This window comes from Tachypleus tridentatus, chromosome 1 (assembly GCF_004210375.1).
Source record: "Tachypleus tridentatus isolate NWPU-2018 chromosome 1, ASM421037v1, whole genome shotgun sequence".
NCBI classification, from domain to species: domain Eukaryota; kingdom Metazoa; phylum Arthropoda; class Merostomata; order Xiphosura; family Limulidae; genus Tachypleus; species Tachypleus tridentatus.
Genome location: NC_134825.1, coordinates 66,483,882 through 66,500,691, shown reverse-complemented (window position 1 = coordinate 66,500,691; position 16,810 = coordinate 66,483,882). Strand labels below are relative to the sequence as shown.

At 34.1% G+C, this 16,810-nt stretch overlaps 1 long non-coding RNA gene across 2 annotated transcripts in view; it reads right to left on the bottom strand.

The window, feature by feature from the left end:
• LOC143250901 (uncharacterized) overlaps window positions 1-16,810 on the bottom strand; it is a 106,245-nt gene that overhangs the window by 34,607 nt on the left and 54,828 nt on the right. For both annotated transcript variants that reach the window (XR_013028430.1, XR_013028428.1), the window contains exon 2: window positions 16,360-16,596. This is a non-coding gene — a long non-coding RNA (uncharacterized LOC143250901). The remainder of the gene's footprint in view (window positions 1-16,359; window positions 16,597-16,810) is intronic.

The following is a 16,810-nucleotide window of genomic DNA, read 5'->3' as shown; positions in this document are numbered from 1 at the left end:
AATATGTAACTAAAATCACGAGGAGTTCAGGTGTTTACGAAAGCCAGAGTTAAAATTAAGATTTGAGATCATATTTGAACAGATTTCATTAAGTGCATTCTGAAAATATATAGTTTTACAAATTTTCATGTTATCCGATAAAAGATATAACAAATTAACATCATTTTTAAGAGAGACCACTTCTTTCTTGTCCACCCCTGTATATTTTATAAAACTAGTATGAAACTAGTAATGCTAAGCTGCCCTTTATACCTTATGAAACAAGTATGAAATTAGTAATGCTGAATTGTGTCTTAGGTTTTATAAACCCTTATGAGACTAGTAACTTTAAGCTGTTCCTTACACTTTATAAAACAAATATGAAACTTATAATGCAGAATTGTATCTTGCATTTATTATAACCAGTATGAAGTTAGTAATAATGATAGGCCTCTTACACTTCATAAATAGTCCGGCATGGCCAGGTGGGCTAAGGCGTTCAACTCGTAATCCGATGGGCGCGGATCCGAATTCCCGTCGCACCAAACATGCTCTCCCTTTCAACCGTGGGGGAGTTATAACGTGTCGATCAATCACACTATTCGTTGGTAATAGAGTATCTCAAGAGTTAGCGGTGGGTGGTGATGACTAGCTGCTTTACCTCTAGTCTTACGCTGTAAAATTAGGGACGGCTAGCGCAGATAGCTCTCGAGTAGCTTTGCACGAGATTAAAAAAAAACAAACAAACAAACAAACAAACAATACACTTCATAAAACGAATATCAAACTAGTAACGCTGAGCTGTCACTTACACATAATAAAACAAGTTTGAAACTAATAATGTAGAGCTGTCCCATAAATTCCATGAAAAAAGATGAAACTGGCAACACTGAACTGCCTTACATTTTATAAAATCAGTATGAAACTAGCGATGCTAAATTATATCTTACACTTTATAAGACAAGTATGAAACTAGTGACATTTAGCTGTACCTTATACTTCAAAAAAGAAATATGACACCAATAATGATTATCTGTTTCTTATACTTTATAAAAACTGTAATAAACAAGTAAACCAGAGCTGTCCTTATATTTTATGAAACTATTAATGCTGTACTCTCAAGTAGACCTTTTCAATCAACTATGAAATTACTAATACTGAATTGTATCTTACGTTTCGTGATACTAGTATGAAATTAGTGATGTTGATATGTCCTATACACTTTATAAAACAAGTGCGAAATTAGTAATGCTTAACTATGAAGTATATATCATAAAAAGTAAGAAAGTAATAATGTTGAATTGTATTGTTCATTTAATGAAACCAGTATGAAATTAGAAATGATGAGTTACCTCTCACACTGTATGAAACTAGTAGTGTTGAATTGTATCTTATACTTTATGAAACTAGTGTGAAACTAGTAATGCTGAGTTGTTCCTTACCCTTTATAAAATATTACGAACTGAGTGATTTGAAAAGAGTTTTACTAATTGAAACTGGTAAAGCCAATATGATTTTATGTTATGTATATCCATTACGATTCGTGTTAGTCTTAACTGAGCAACCAGTCTTTCAGAGCAGGTATGGAGCTAGTAAGGCCAAGGTGGCTTACAACACGAAACTAGTGATGCCAAGTTGTGCCTTACAAAACAAAAGTAGTGAGGCTGAGGTGTGTGTACCTTGCAAAACGAAGTAGTAAGTGTGAAGTGTGTCGCACAAAGCAAAAGTAGAAAAGGTGAGATGAGCCTTAGAAAACGGAAGTGTGTTTGTGTGTTTTTCGTATTGCAAAGCCACAAAGGGCTATCTGCTCGGCCCACCGAGGGGAATCGAACCCCTGATTTTAGCGTTGTAAATGCGGAGATAAAACGGAAGTAGAAAGGGTGAGGTGTGTTATACAACACAACAGTAGTAAGGCTGAGGTGAGTCTTATAACAAGAAATTAATAAGGCTAAAGTGTGTCTTACGTTTAATGAAATTAGTGATAAGCAACTAATGTTGAATTGTTAAAAAATAACAGGAATAATTTTGATTAGGTTTTAAGATTTGTATAATTAAATTGGTTTATAAAAAGGTAATCCATTTTATATGTTTTTCATGGAATAGGCAAAAACTTTTTCTCGTCTTCAAACAATCTAGTAATTAAGACAACTCCTACTAATGGTTTAATTATCCTGCTGTTATACTGGTGGAGCCGAGAAACCATAATGGATTTATCAACTGTTGTTAGTGCGTTCGGTGAAAGCTTTACGGTCAACTCTGATAATAAAGTACTCAGAAACGTCATACTACCTGTTTAGCTGCCAACATCTTGTTTTGCCTAACGAAATTAACTTTCCCGCGTGTTTGTTTATACGCTATACATATCTCCGAGACATAAGTACGTGCTAATGAAGGGTTTATAAAGTAAGCACTGCTGATTTTCAATAGTCCTATTTGATCTCGTCTGTTTTCAAATGATGATTTAGTATAATGTTTATTGGAGGGAAAGTGCCACAGTCACAGTGGGTTTCTAGGAATTCTTTCGAAAAGGGTACCACGGTGGAAATTGCAAAATGTTTGTTATATTTCTCCACGAGTAAAGTAACATAAGATTCAGTTTACCGAAACCTCTATCTGTTAGGCTGAGTGATGTTGCTTTTCTAGAAAACATTCCAATGGAAGTTACATCTGTGTAACTTTAAAAGTTCGAAATTGTAGTTCATGCTTGTGCTGCACCAAGTATGCGCGACATCATAATTTGAACTACGTTTATAAAAATAACCAAAATGGTACAAGGTCATATAAAACTAATAAAAATATTACAACACGTCAGATTCCGCAAAGAGACTTAAAATTCCCGAGTGCTCAGACTATGTTTAAAGACACGCACTAGTGAACAAATTACTGTTCACCAGAGTTGGCTATAGTAATAATAACTAAATCAGGTGACTTAATCAGCGTGAATCGTATACCCGCCTACTTCACAAAGGACACGTGGTATATTGTAGTCCTATGTTAAAAAGCGTGAGTAAAAGCAATTCATCACACAGTTCTATCTTAAGAAAAGTCACTAGTTAAATACACACAAGTAGAAATGGTCAAATCACCTTGCCAGGTGTGTTTTATATTCTCAAAAGATTACCAGTTTTGTTTAGTGGATGATTAGAATTTGTATTTTCAAATTATGTACAAAAGAAACACTGAAAATTATTGCTCTGTTGGGGATTTTTTTTCGTGAAGTCCCGGAATGTATTATCCAAGCGGAACTATTGTATATAACACACTCAATCATCGATTAAACCACTGAAGTATTTTCAAAATATTTTTTTTTACGTTAGAGGGTGTGGTGGTATTTGATATCCTGTTTAACATTCAAAGATAACTGAATAAAATATTAAAAGACACAGATGCCAAGATTTTTAGCCGCGGCATAGTGGCTCGTAGAATGGCTGTGAGTTTTTTTTTTTTTTTTTTTCAGGTATAAACGATTAGCTCACAGTTTTATCTCTTGATCGTTTCGAGATGTAGTTACAGCCGTAGCTATTGAAGATTCTCTCTTTTTAGAAAACTGACCACTTTTCCTGGGTATTTTCTTTTCTCACTGTCTAGTAATTATGCTCGAGATATATTTCATTTACTTTATCTCGTCTTTAATGTAAACCATTATATATTTGCAACTGGTCACGTTTACAACGATAAATAACCTCATACTTCAAACCTAATTAATATACAAACTGAATAAAACATATGCTGTACGCAAGAGTACATTGATCGCGGCTCATTACCTCAGAAACGCGCACTTTGGGACCGAAGGTGCGGGATGAAATTCATAACGATACTTAACTATTGTATGAGACAAGAGTTGGTAGTGTGTGCTGTGGACCAGCTACCTCTCTTCTCTCTCAGTATCAAGTTACAATTAAAGACAGCTATGGCCCAAACAGCACTTTGAGTAGGGTTGGTCGAAATTTTTGAAACAAACAAATAATACAGTCTGTATGTGTATTACAACTAAACTGTACTTAAGTAACCCACTTTAACTAAATTCATCATACCAGTTTATGTAAACTTTTTCTTACTACAGAGGATGTTTTCAATCTCTGTACAAAGTTTTAGCAAAGAAATGCGCTTCAGTTAATTTAAACATCGCAATTGCTTTAGAGCTATTCAAGTTTGTGAGTTTCATTTAAGAATGCTTTTCAAATGTTCCTTCTGTGTGAACAAATGCGTCTCTTAACCACAAAACAAACAATAAAAGGGTTATTCCTTCTTAATCCTTGGACTGCTGAGTACGGTTCGCCTCAGGGATTTGAACGCGAGTGTCCTGTACACAAATTTAAGGCTCGCAAAAAATCCCGCGTAGCCGCAATCAGAAAGTTAAATGTATAGATAAATTTGACATAATGTTAGCACAAGCATCCTCTTACTAGATAATCGAACATAATTTAGTAAGAAACACGTTCGATGTAAAAATATCAATACACACTGTCATTGCATAACAAACACAACCATAAACCTTCTGCATTGACTCATCTTCTTGGTTACTCTGCAGACAGTATTTTAATAATTTATGAATTCTATTCAGTGTATATTTGTATTTCCCTAATAACAAAGTCACCTGTTAAGAATCAAATCTACTTAATTTAAAACATAAACGAACTCTAGTTTTGTTTGTAGCTTGTTTCTTTTTTGTTTATATTATATTAAGGCTACCTGAGATATGTCTCTGCAGTGATTGAACTCAAGCATTTAGTACTATAAGCTCACAAGGTTACCGCTAAGAGGTTACCAGGAGAGTCTCGCCTAAAAAAAAAAAAGACAGGATCACAATCTCATAATAATGAGTAATACAAATAAGCAGTATTAAATTTCTAAGCATAGACAATGGTGACAATAGTAAAGAAGTGTGTGTGAAATATGAATATTCATTCCACTTTAAAACGACTCGTAATTTATTATAGTAATAGGTGATATTATCACATGTATAGAAAATTCAAGGTTGATAACTGCTACCAGTGGCCCAACGTTACGTCTGCGGACTTTCACAGCTAGAAACTGGGTTTTGATACCCATGGTGAGCAGAGCACAGATAGCCTATTGTACAGCTTTGTGCTTAACTACAAACAAACAAACCGAATGAAGTATGCCAAGGAACGTACCCTTGACATAGTGCCGGATAAAGTATGTATGAACTATGCAATGTTAAATCATATTTTGATTTTTGTTGTTTTTCTTAACTTTTTATTTTCCTTATTAATAATTAAATAGTTTATTTCATAATAAGAAACCACAAGGATATCATACCTATCAAGTGATTATTTTAATATATTAAGATGGCAAACATCTAAGTAATAAAAGAGGGCGTTGGGCCCAGGTGCTTCTCTGGACAAATAGGGAATGTCAAAGCCTCGAGCTACATAAATGTATTTAACATAGAGGGAGTCTTCATCTTTTCAAATAATTTCCACGCGTACTGCGAGACGATCTCTCTATCTCTAACTCCTTTTCTTTTTTGTTTCACTTTCTGCTATTCAATCAAAAATAATAAATTCGATGGGGGGTAGCGTCAATTTTGAACGTTATTGAAGATCATGAACGAGTGAAAAACATTTTAGAAGTTTTGTTAATTTATCCTGCAGAACGAGAATCAAGCACACGGTTAAACTTGAATGGACATAGAAAATTATGGACAAAAACTTGATAATAAACGGTTGAACGTTGTAAGAAATTATACGTTTTGCCAATTTTTTCTTTATTGAGTCTTCTTAGCAATAACTTTTTTCCGAGATTTTTTAAAGACAACGATGCATTTCAATATCTAAATATACGTCGATATTTTAACGACGTTAGAAACAGAATATATATGAAAAATGCATATTAATATGCCAAACACTGGAATTTTGGCTGTTTGATGTAACTATAAAGTAGACACACAAGAAGTTAGAAAAGTAAGAAGGAAAAATAGTTATGTATCACATTCTGTAAGTGTAATTAACAAGTGTGTATTTAAACCATGAGATGTAGAGGTCGCGACTACAGCTCCATCTAACTGATAAGTTTAAGAAAATCGGTTTTGTGGTCTTTGTTCAAGCATACTAATCAACGATGTCCATAAAACTGTCGTGTTTAATTCCAAATTATTGTATTTTTATGTGAAAATCGCACATCAATTTGTTTACAAACTTATCTTTAACAGATGAAAACTTGAAGTGTCAGTAACTTAACCTTTATAGTTTCGTGTAAGCAAACGTTCATTACCTGATTTTAAAAATAATAAAATCTTGCACATTCATCACTTTGTAATGCTAACAATTACAAAACTGCCAAAGACTTTAACGTGCCAGTTAATTAGTTTTTAAGTTAAGAGAGATGCATGCACCTCAAAACGGCTGGTATGGGTATTAGTACTTTTATTGATAAGCAGAGAACAACGTTTCGACCTTCCTAGGTCATCTTTAAGGTTAACGAGAGATGTATGCACCTGTGTAAATACACTATGAACATCATAGCATAAAGATTGTTTGAATCACAAATTAACTACAATTTATGTCACTACTCCTATTTTGTCGCCTGGGATTATTGTTAAACTTGCTTTAAACAATATTTTGTTATTAAAAACAAAATGGGAAATGGGAATGTTTGAGACGAAACGTAATATCATCTACACACTTGAAAAGTGCTACCTATATGTGGTAAACTTCGTACGATAAAGAAAGAAAGCCCTTCATAGCTAACTCTTTACGTCTTCTCTAGAGTATTGCCATGGTCAGTATGAAACACACAATATAATCTTTGTTTTAGACTTTAAAATGTGATATTAGCTACATCTCAGTTTGGAATTTCGTACCACAACAAAGAGAGGGTATTTTATTTCAAATTTCACGTAAGTGACCAAATGTCAAAATATGTGCCTCTTTATTTTCATTCTCTGTACTGAAATGAGCCTAGCATTGGACGGTTGCGTTTCTATAAACATAGCAATAAAAGAGTAAATAAGGAAGGTTGGCATTATACACATACTTGTATATATGTATGCTATCTGACGTTTCTGCTCACTGCACGAAAACATAGAGGCTTCGGGTGTGAGGAGCGAAAGTCAGATCCGAATGCTGGCCTCACTGGATCACTTCCAGGGGACATGAAGGAACCTGCTAGGTTTGGTGACAGTCGGTCCAGCAGCTCGACAGTTATAAGCGTACGCGCACACAAATATACACACTTTCGTCAAATAACGATTTAGGTATACAATGTCCTTCGTAGTAAACATCATTTGAAACAGGTTCAGCTATGTAGATGTCCGTAACAAGGTTAGATTTGTTTCATCACTTTAGAAATACTCTTTGTTTGTTTGCAGTTAAGCACAAAGCTACACAATGGGCTATCTGTGCTCTGCCCACTACGAGTATCGAAACCCGGGTTCTAGCACTCTTAAGTCCGCAGATACATCGCTGTGCCACTGGGGAGCAGAAAGACTGTTAAGAATTAGGAAGGAAGGGTTATTTACAACAGGTGGTTGAGGCGCTCGACTCGTAATGTTGTTTTTGTTGTTGTTGTTTTTGAATTAAGCACAAAGCTACACAATGGGCTATCTGTGCTCTGCCCATCACGGGTATCGAAACCCGGATTTTAGCGTTGTAAGTCCGCAGACATACCGCTGAGCCACTGGGGAGCACGACTCGTAATCTGAGGGTTGCGATTTGAATTCCCATCATACCAAAAACTGCGGTAACCAACAGTATAAAAAAGCATTTGTATATATGTTTGATTTGTTTTAATGCATTATTTTAAAACAAGTGGAATGTATACTCTTCGTTTATTGCAGAAATTTATCACCAACCAGTCACAGACACCAATTGTAAATAATCCTGCCCATACATAAAACCTGACAATTAACAAAAAGATTCTTTAATTACATTAAACATATCTTTGATATCTACATAGTACCTTAACTTCTTTAGTTTTGAAGGTAATAAAAGAACTAATATTTCAATTTTTTAAGTAATTGCAACTAAAATGTCTCTCTCTATATATTCATAAACACTTAAAAATATACATATATATATATATTAAATACAAAAGTCAATTGTTCCGACCAGTCTTTCCATCTGAAAGCATGTTAGATGGTTCTATGAGTTTGGAATTTTGTATCACAATGAATTAAGATTATTTTCTTTCAAATTTCACGTAAGTGATCAAATGTTAAAACACGTGCATCTTGTTTTCTTATTCTCTGTCTAGAAATGAACCTGGCATTGGAGAGGTTGGATTTTTCTTAAGTACTCGTAAATCTATATCTTAATGCTTCATAACAAATGTTTTAGTGCCTGTATTTGTCTTAGTGCTTTATAACACATGCATTTGTACCTGTAAAAGATATATTTTAGTATGTCAATAAACTGTTCTAAGTTTACAATAATTATAAAGATGAACTGGTTCTATAAGTGTAAGTCTACTTTCAAAACAGTATTAATGTAAAAATTAGCTGCCTGTATGAAATATGGGTTTTCATTTGAAATTCATGGTGTTTATGTAAAAATGAACTGATCTTATGAAATGTAAGCCTGCACTTGAAACACGTGTTAATATAAACATGGGATGATCTTATGAAAAGTAAATCTATATTTGAAACACGTAGTAATATAAATATGGACTGATCTTATAAAATGTCTGTACTTGAAACTCGTGTTAATATGATTATTGGGTAGCGTTGTTTATTATAAACCTAAAGCTCAAAGTCGGTTAATCTGACGAATTAAACTCTGGTAACAGTGTTACACAAAACTCCATAGAACCAACTAAGCAACAAAATATGTTAAAACTTTAACCTGGGAGAAAGAGTCAAATATTAAAAGGTTCTAGTAAGAACACAAATCAATCACGTCAAACAATTAAACCAATCTAAGTTTGGTTCGCGTTAGAACTGTTCTGGTTGTTTCTAAATCACACATGTGCCCATAATCATTTCGTTAACATTATCTGTTACGTACGTATTGCACACACACACACCCTGCCTGTTTTTCCAAGATCTGTTAAATTTTCCATTGCGTGACATAGATGGCTAGGAAGTGACCTCCATAAGAATGACTTGAATAGCTGTTACATGAACCGGCCGAGTGGAACCTATAAATTATCTAGAGACAGTAACTTTAGATTTTTGTTTCTAACGCGTCTATTGCGCCTCATTATAATTCATAACCTGTAAAAAAAGTCATGAAAATAGCTTGTTTTTGCTTGTACAGAACATATTTTACTACCAGCATAAAATACGCTTATAAGTCGTATAATCTATATCTTAGCACCTCATAAAAAATACCTGAGTATCTGTATTTATCTTAGCGCTTTATAAGACATGCATTTGTACCTGTAAAAGATATATCTTATTATGTCTAAAAAGATATTTCAGCGCGCGATAAAAATGCTTATTTTCGTGTACACCATGTCATTGTACCTGGAAATGATGTATACAAGCTACTGATATATAAATAACTTTTTATGAAGTTAACAAAATATCATGAAGTCTAAAAAACAATGTCTTCAAGTTTCTTTCTTTTGAGTAAATCATAAACACGGTATAATTCATTGTGTCGTAACTCACGGTATCTTCAAGTTTCTTTCTTTTGGGTAAATCATAAACTCGGTATAATTCATTGTATCGTAACTCACGGTATCTTCAAGTTTCTTTCTTTTGGGTAAATCATAAACACGGTATAATTCATTGTATCGTAACTCACGGTATCTTCAAGTTTCTTTCTTTTGGGTAAATCATAAACACGGTATAATTCATTGTATCGTAACTCACGGTATCTTCAAGTTTCTTTCTTTTGGATAAATCATAAACTCGGTATAATTCATTGTATCTTAACTCACGGTATCATAATTAACTTTTTGAGATATTTCTTCTCTTTTCTAGTAGTAATTCAAATTACTTTATGTGAAAAACAAAACGTTTACAATTAGAAAATAAGAAAACTTATCCAACTTTTTACTAGTAAAATAGTAACCCAAGAACTGGCGGAGAGTGATGTTAACTAGCTGCCCTCCCTCAATTCCATCAGTTCTAAATTGGAAAAGTTTAGCCCTCGAGTAGCTGTGTGCGAAATTCAACAAAAAAACAAAAGATGTATCTATGTAATCTTGGTTGTGTACAAAATCTATAAAACCATGTTTTAATAGCTATCTGCTCTGTTTATAATGTACATTATCTATAAAACCATGTTTTAATAGCTATCTGCTCTGTTTATAATGTACATTATCTACAAAACCATGTTTTAATAGCTATCTGCACTTGGGTAAGTGTGTATGTATTTTTTTCTTATAGCAAAGCCGCACTAGGCTATCAGCCGAGTCCACCGAGGGGAACTGAACCCTCGATTTTAGCGTTGTGAATCCATAGACTTACTGCTGTACCAGCGTAAGACCACTTGGGTGAGAAAGAAGAATAAAAAAACTTTCGAAAGGAAAATCTTAAATACTAGCTGTTCATAACTGAAATATTTTACAACGTATTCTGTTTTTATACAGTTTACGTTGTAAAATAAAGTAAAAACTTGCGTTATAAACAACACGATCTCGCGTTCCGTGCCATACGAGGTTTTGTTTAAATGATTACAGGCTTAGGTTATGAAAACGACATAATCATTATGGACTAACAAAACAGAACACAAAAAAATTGAATGTAGCAAAGTTTTTGTGATTAATTCTGTACAATCTACATGCAATAATGTGACTTTTAAACACAAAAATATATTAAAATAAACACCGTTTGAAAATGAAAAAAGCACATATCATTTATCCCTAAAAATTCACGATTATTCATATTCTAGGCATAAAGAATAAATAAGATATGACTCTCATGCAGTTTTTACGTAACTGTAACCTAGGTGTTACGTATTGTTACAATAAAGACTGGAAAGAGGAAATGATTTTCTTTGCTTTAACATCTTTAACACCATCAAATAAAACTTCAACACCGTCTTCCTTTCTGTTTTTAAGTCACATTTAAGCATATTTTATCGAACGAATACAATATGTAACGGATTACTTATAAATTTTCGCTAAATGTGTGTGGAATTACAATAGGTCTACCTGGTATGAATGATCTTAATACTGTTGTTATTTTCATATAATTCAATACATACCATAAGAGGGACAATAACATGCGAGTTTGCACAAACAGGAAAGTCTGTGATACGAGAGTAAAACCTGTTACGCTCTTGACGCCAATGGATCATTTACGATAACAATGGTAAAGTGAAGTTACATTTGTTGATAATAGCTATGGTGAGTTGATAGTTATGAGTCCGACGTGTTTCTTGTACTTATATTTCTTAATATTTTTTATTTCAAAGAAAGTATCAGGTTCGTTAGCTATCATTCAGTACTCGAGGTCTCTTTAGGTTTTGATGTTTTGTAATATAATTAAATACAAGAACAGCATTTGCGGTCTCCAATGATTCCTACTACGTATATTGAGTATGCTAAGATTCCACTGTGTAAGTTCTACTGCATATGTTGAGTATGTTACGATTCCACTGGGTGGTTTATTCTGTGTATACTGAGTATGCTAAGATTCCATGTGTGATGCATACTACTCATATTGAGTATGCTAAGGACCCACTGAGTGAGTTCTATCACGCGTATTTAGTATGTTAAGATTCCACAGGTTACAAAAATGAGCGTCTGAGAACAGTAGGTGGTTCAATTTGAAAGTTCATTTCCAAGCTGGTTATAGCACACGTTTTATTAATTAATGTGAGCTCATGTTTTTATATCATGGTTACGAGCTCGTTAAATAAACAATGATATTTTACTACGTGAGACCAGCTTTAATTTGTTTGTTTGTTTGTTTTGGAATTTTGCACAAAGCTACTCGAGGGCTATCTGTGCTAGCCGTCCCTAATTTAGCAGTGTAAGACTAGAGGAAGGCAGCTAGTCATCACCACCCACCGCCAACTCTTGGGCTACTCTTTACCAACGAGCTCGTTAAATAAACAATGATATTTTACTACGTGAGACCAGCTTTAAAGAAAATAACAATTTCATTCCATCAAAATGTTTCTGCCACGTTGTTTCCCGATATGATATATACTCATAACCTCATAACATATACGTAAACCTTAATGCCTAAAGTAAAGAGAGCGTAACTCTACATTTTTTTTACCTTGGATGATTTGTTAACAGATTCCAGAGATCTAGGCCAGAAACAAAAAAAAAGTCTCTCATAAAGAAGCTAGAGTATATCAATATCCAATGAAAGGCAAAGTGTACCTTAGTAAAAAGAAAAAGTATTGGGCAGAGAACATACCACCCTCTAGTGGAGATACACGTCTATCAAATCTGAGACTAATATATAATTGCAATGTAGATCTGTAACAGGTATATCACACTAGACTTGCAGACCCCACCTTTTCTTACCTTGAGAATAAAGTACATATATACAGAAATGATCTTTTTTTTAAGATTTATAATATCTATAATCACTGTTTATTAGATGGCGCTGTGCCACGGATAACAAGGATTTAAACTACCTATATATCTACTTTTGTGTTGTATTTGCTAATTCTTTTTTAGTTTTGACAAGTTAAACTAGTTTTACCTCATATATAATATTTGCAATTTTTGATTCCATTAAGTATTTCAACATTAAAGATATGCCAAAAAACACCATAATAGTTGACTTTAACATTTATTTGGTTGTATAAAAATTGATTCACCCTAAAAGTTTCCAGAAGATAAGCTAGGATAAGCGTAATATAACAGTTTACAACAGTAACTGATCCGAAAAAACGTGAAAACATCTATTCGCTGTTTGTTTGAGGTTTTCTTGACATATTTTGGCACTACGAAGTACCATTATTGATACTAAAATGGCAAGTCATACTCTGGATAAGTTGTTTATGGAGTTCATGTACAGACACACGTGAGCAATATGGCGCACACAACATAACAGGACCATCTGGACGGACCCACCCGGAAGGCGCTGCCCGAAAATAGAGGAATATTTTGAGCTCTATCACAGGTTGAGGCCGTTGTTCTCTATGCTCCACCCGTCGGCTTGAGCTTCTACCATCACTCCCAAACTCTCCTGCCCTACCCGACTACTTCTAGACCCTCCAGGTTGCTAGTTGGTTGACCTATATGGTAAGCTCAGATTGTTCCGCTTGGTAGAAGCCGGTTAGATTTTAGTAGGTGAGACATGCATTCTGATATAGAGACCGCATCTCTACAAAACTAAACTGGTCATGTCACAAATGGTTTTTAACTTAATATACACAAACAAATCAAACATTGACTGGCAATCCCTCCTATATTTTGTTTCGATATTAACATAAATGAATTTTAATTTACTTTAGTAACCAATAAAAAAAAATCTGTCGAATTCGAAGGTGCTATATAAATTGAAAGGCATATAGTTAAATATTCTTATAACTGAGTTAGATTAAATGTGAATGTACTTATTTCAACCAAGAACGATTCACTCAGCTTCTTTCTTAGTCAAGTAACTCATTTTCATGTGGAAAGTTATAACGAGCTCATTCATCACAAGAAGTGTAGCAAACAGAGTGAGTTATATAGAAAATAAAGAGCCATCACGCATGAGATCAGTTTTATTTCGTATAATTATCTAACCAATCCAAAAATCGTTTTCGGTTCGTTCGATTGTTTGTTTTAGCGCAAAGCCATATTGTTGTGTCCACTAAGGAGGACTAACACATCACATCTAATTTCCTTTCAAAAGAAAAATTAAAGAGAAGAGGGGGGCCCATAGTCTTAGATTTTTTCAGTGTATAAAATAGTTTACTTTTTCTTGTTGTAAATTTGACTCTGTTTAGGCTACGTCTTAAAAAGTAAATCGGTAAAAGCATATTAATAACAAAACACTGAGAGAGAACTCAATACCCAGAATGCTTTTCTCTGACTTGTATATGTAAAAACTGCTGGTATGGGTAAAGAAAACACTATGGACCAGCGTTTCTTAACCTTTTCGATACCAGGGGCTGGCTTGCTTCCACCCTAACTGTCTCGAACCACAAAATTGCAAATACAACGAAGAAACTATTGTAATCTAGGTATGAATATTCTGTCAGTAGTATTTTTTTTTTCGTTTTTTGTTTTTGGGAAAACCTGCTAACTTAGACCGCCACTTCATTTATATTTGCCGTTTAATAGCTACAAAAAAGAAACCAAAACGCGATCATTGCATAACATTGTTGGATATAAGTATACAATTTATATGAAATTACTTAGGCCTTACCTTTAGATAGGGTAAAATCATTAATAAAAATAATACTTCGTGAACTATATGACTCTCGATGTATCATGGTATGGTAATTAAATTTCTCGAGATATATTTTGGATTCGTAGGATAAATAAAATAAACAGAATAAACATTTTTTATAAAGACATCCACGTCTAGTGCAAATAAACATAGTAGGCCTACTGGCAGTTTGTTAGAAGCAGTTCATTGTTTCGTACTTGGCCTGCCATGGCCAAGCGCGTAAGGCGTGCGACTCGTAATCCGAGGGGCGCGGGTTCGCGCCCGCGTCGCGCTGAACATGCTCGCCCTCCCAGCCGAGGGGGCGTAAATGTGACGGTCAATCCCGCTATTCGTTGGTACAAGAGTAGCCCAAGAGTTGGCGGTGGGTGTTGATGACTAGCTGCCTTCCCTCTAGTCTTACACTGCTAAATTAGGGACGGCTAGCACAGATAGCCCTCGAGTAGCTTTGTGCGAAATTCCAAACAAACAAACAGTTTCGTACTTAAATTATTTTTTATTAAATGAGTGGTGCTACCTTTGTAAATGGAAGCATATTATTTATATTAAAATAGCGAACTTTAAATTTAATCACTAAGTTTCAAGTTTAGTTTAGAATTCTTAGAAGTTTGGATTTATCTAAATATTAGAGTATTTTTTAATTTTTTTTTATGAAAGTGGTTCAAATGTCACAAATAATATTGTTTTAGTATTACCGTTAACTGCGGTGTTGTTATTTTAGCTCTTTACATAGCTGTATTTCTCGGTGGGACTGTAGTAAGTTTATAGACTTACAATACTAAAATCCAGGGTTCGTTTTCTCGCGGTATACATAAGAGATAGCTCAATATGGGTTTGTTCCAAAAACAAAGAAAAAATTCATAAGAATACTTCTTTATAACCAACTTTCTCATTATTTTTGATGGAAGACCTTACTATGTTATAGCTTGTATTTAAAATTATGTTTTACAGCAAATACCAATTTTTAATGATTCCATAACAAGAATCATAAATGGGAATACTTCAGATATACACATGTCAGTAAAATACTGCCATTGATATGATACACGTTGTATATTATTTACGTGCACAAAAATACATTAAAAAGATACCACACTTCGTTATAGGATTCTATGTGAGATCAGTTTACCAAGACAGTACGTCTTGCTACCTTTTCAGTTATTCTAGATGGCTCAGTCTAATACCAGCAGCCATGACATTAAGTAAAGCGTCTATAACAACTAATCTTCTGTTATTTCCATTGGGCCTGACATGATCCGATGGTTAGGAAGACAGACTCGCAATGTGATAGTCGCGGGTTCGAATCACCATCTCACCAAACATGCTCGTCCTTTTAGCCGTAGGACGTTATAATGTAACGGCTAATCCCACTATTTGTTGGTAAAAAAAGTAGGCCAAGAGTTGTCTGTGGTTAGTGAAGAATCGCTGCCTTCCCTGCTTTCGATGCTAAATTAGGGACAGAAAAAATATATAAAGTAGCCTTGCCCTCCAAAATGATGGAAAAGAGCAGATTGTTTGAATTTCTCGCAAAGCTACGTAAGGGTTATACGTAAGGCATATTTTCTTACCTGGACAGGATCTGTGTTTAAAGAGTGATGTGATGTCGAAGAAGAATTAATATTTCATATTGTACATAAAGAATTTTGTATATGTTTGTATACACAATTTTATAAGTCTTATTATAAGGAAATAATTTGATTGTCACTGTTTTTAGACATATTTATAAAAAATGTTTAATTTTCTGTTATCAGGATTTGTTTTTTTGTTTTTGAATTGAGCGCAAAGCTACACGAGGGTTATCTGCGTTACCCTTCTCTAATTGAGCAATGTAAGATTATAGGGAAAGCAGCTAGCTAGTCATCACCACCCACCGCCAACTCTTGGGCTACTATTTTGTAAACGAATAATGGGATTGTTTGCCACTTTGTAACGCCCCCATGGTTTGGTATAACAGGGAATCGAACTACCTGGCCATGCTGGACCACGTTTTACTATAAGGTAAAAGATCAATTGCTTCTAATTTCAGTCACTACGATTTTGCTCCATAGACTAAATAGACTTTGAAAACTGGCAGTTAAACAACGACAACAAACATTTAATATAAAATCGTGTTGAACATAACTCACATTTGTAGAAATACTGTTATGTGTTCGAATTTGAATGATGACCTCAGAAAGTCCAATGACGGATCACTCATAGAATAGACACCGTTTTAATGAATTCTTTCTGGATTTTCACAATGACAGGAATGTGATGATGTTTGACTGTATAACATATTTTTCTGTGCCAGAAGTTGTATCCGAAGTTCCCAAACCTTTCCTCTGGAAACTCCATTCTCTGTTACACTGGCCGATGACTCTAACCTAACAATTGAAAATATGTTATTATAATACTCACTTTTTGTATATCCTAGAAATACACGCATCTAAATATGCATGCGCATGCACTTTACGTTAAGTCGTAGAATAATACTAAGTTTATTATTTGATAGCATTAAGTATGATAAAGTGTAGCCCTATCTTAACTAAATCAAAAATGGTACACAAGTTACAATGTAAATTTATCTCTTTCTCGAAT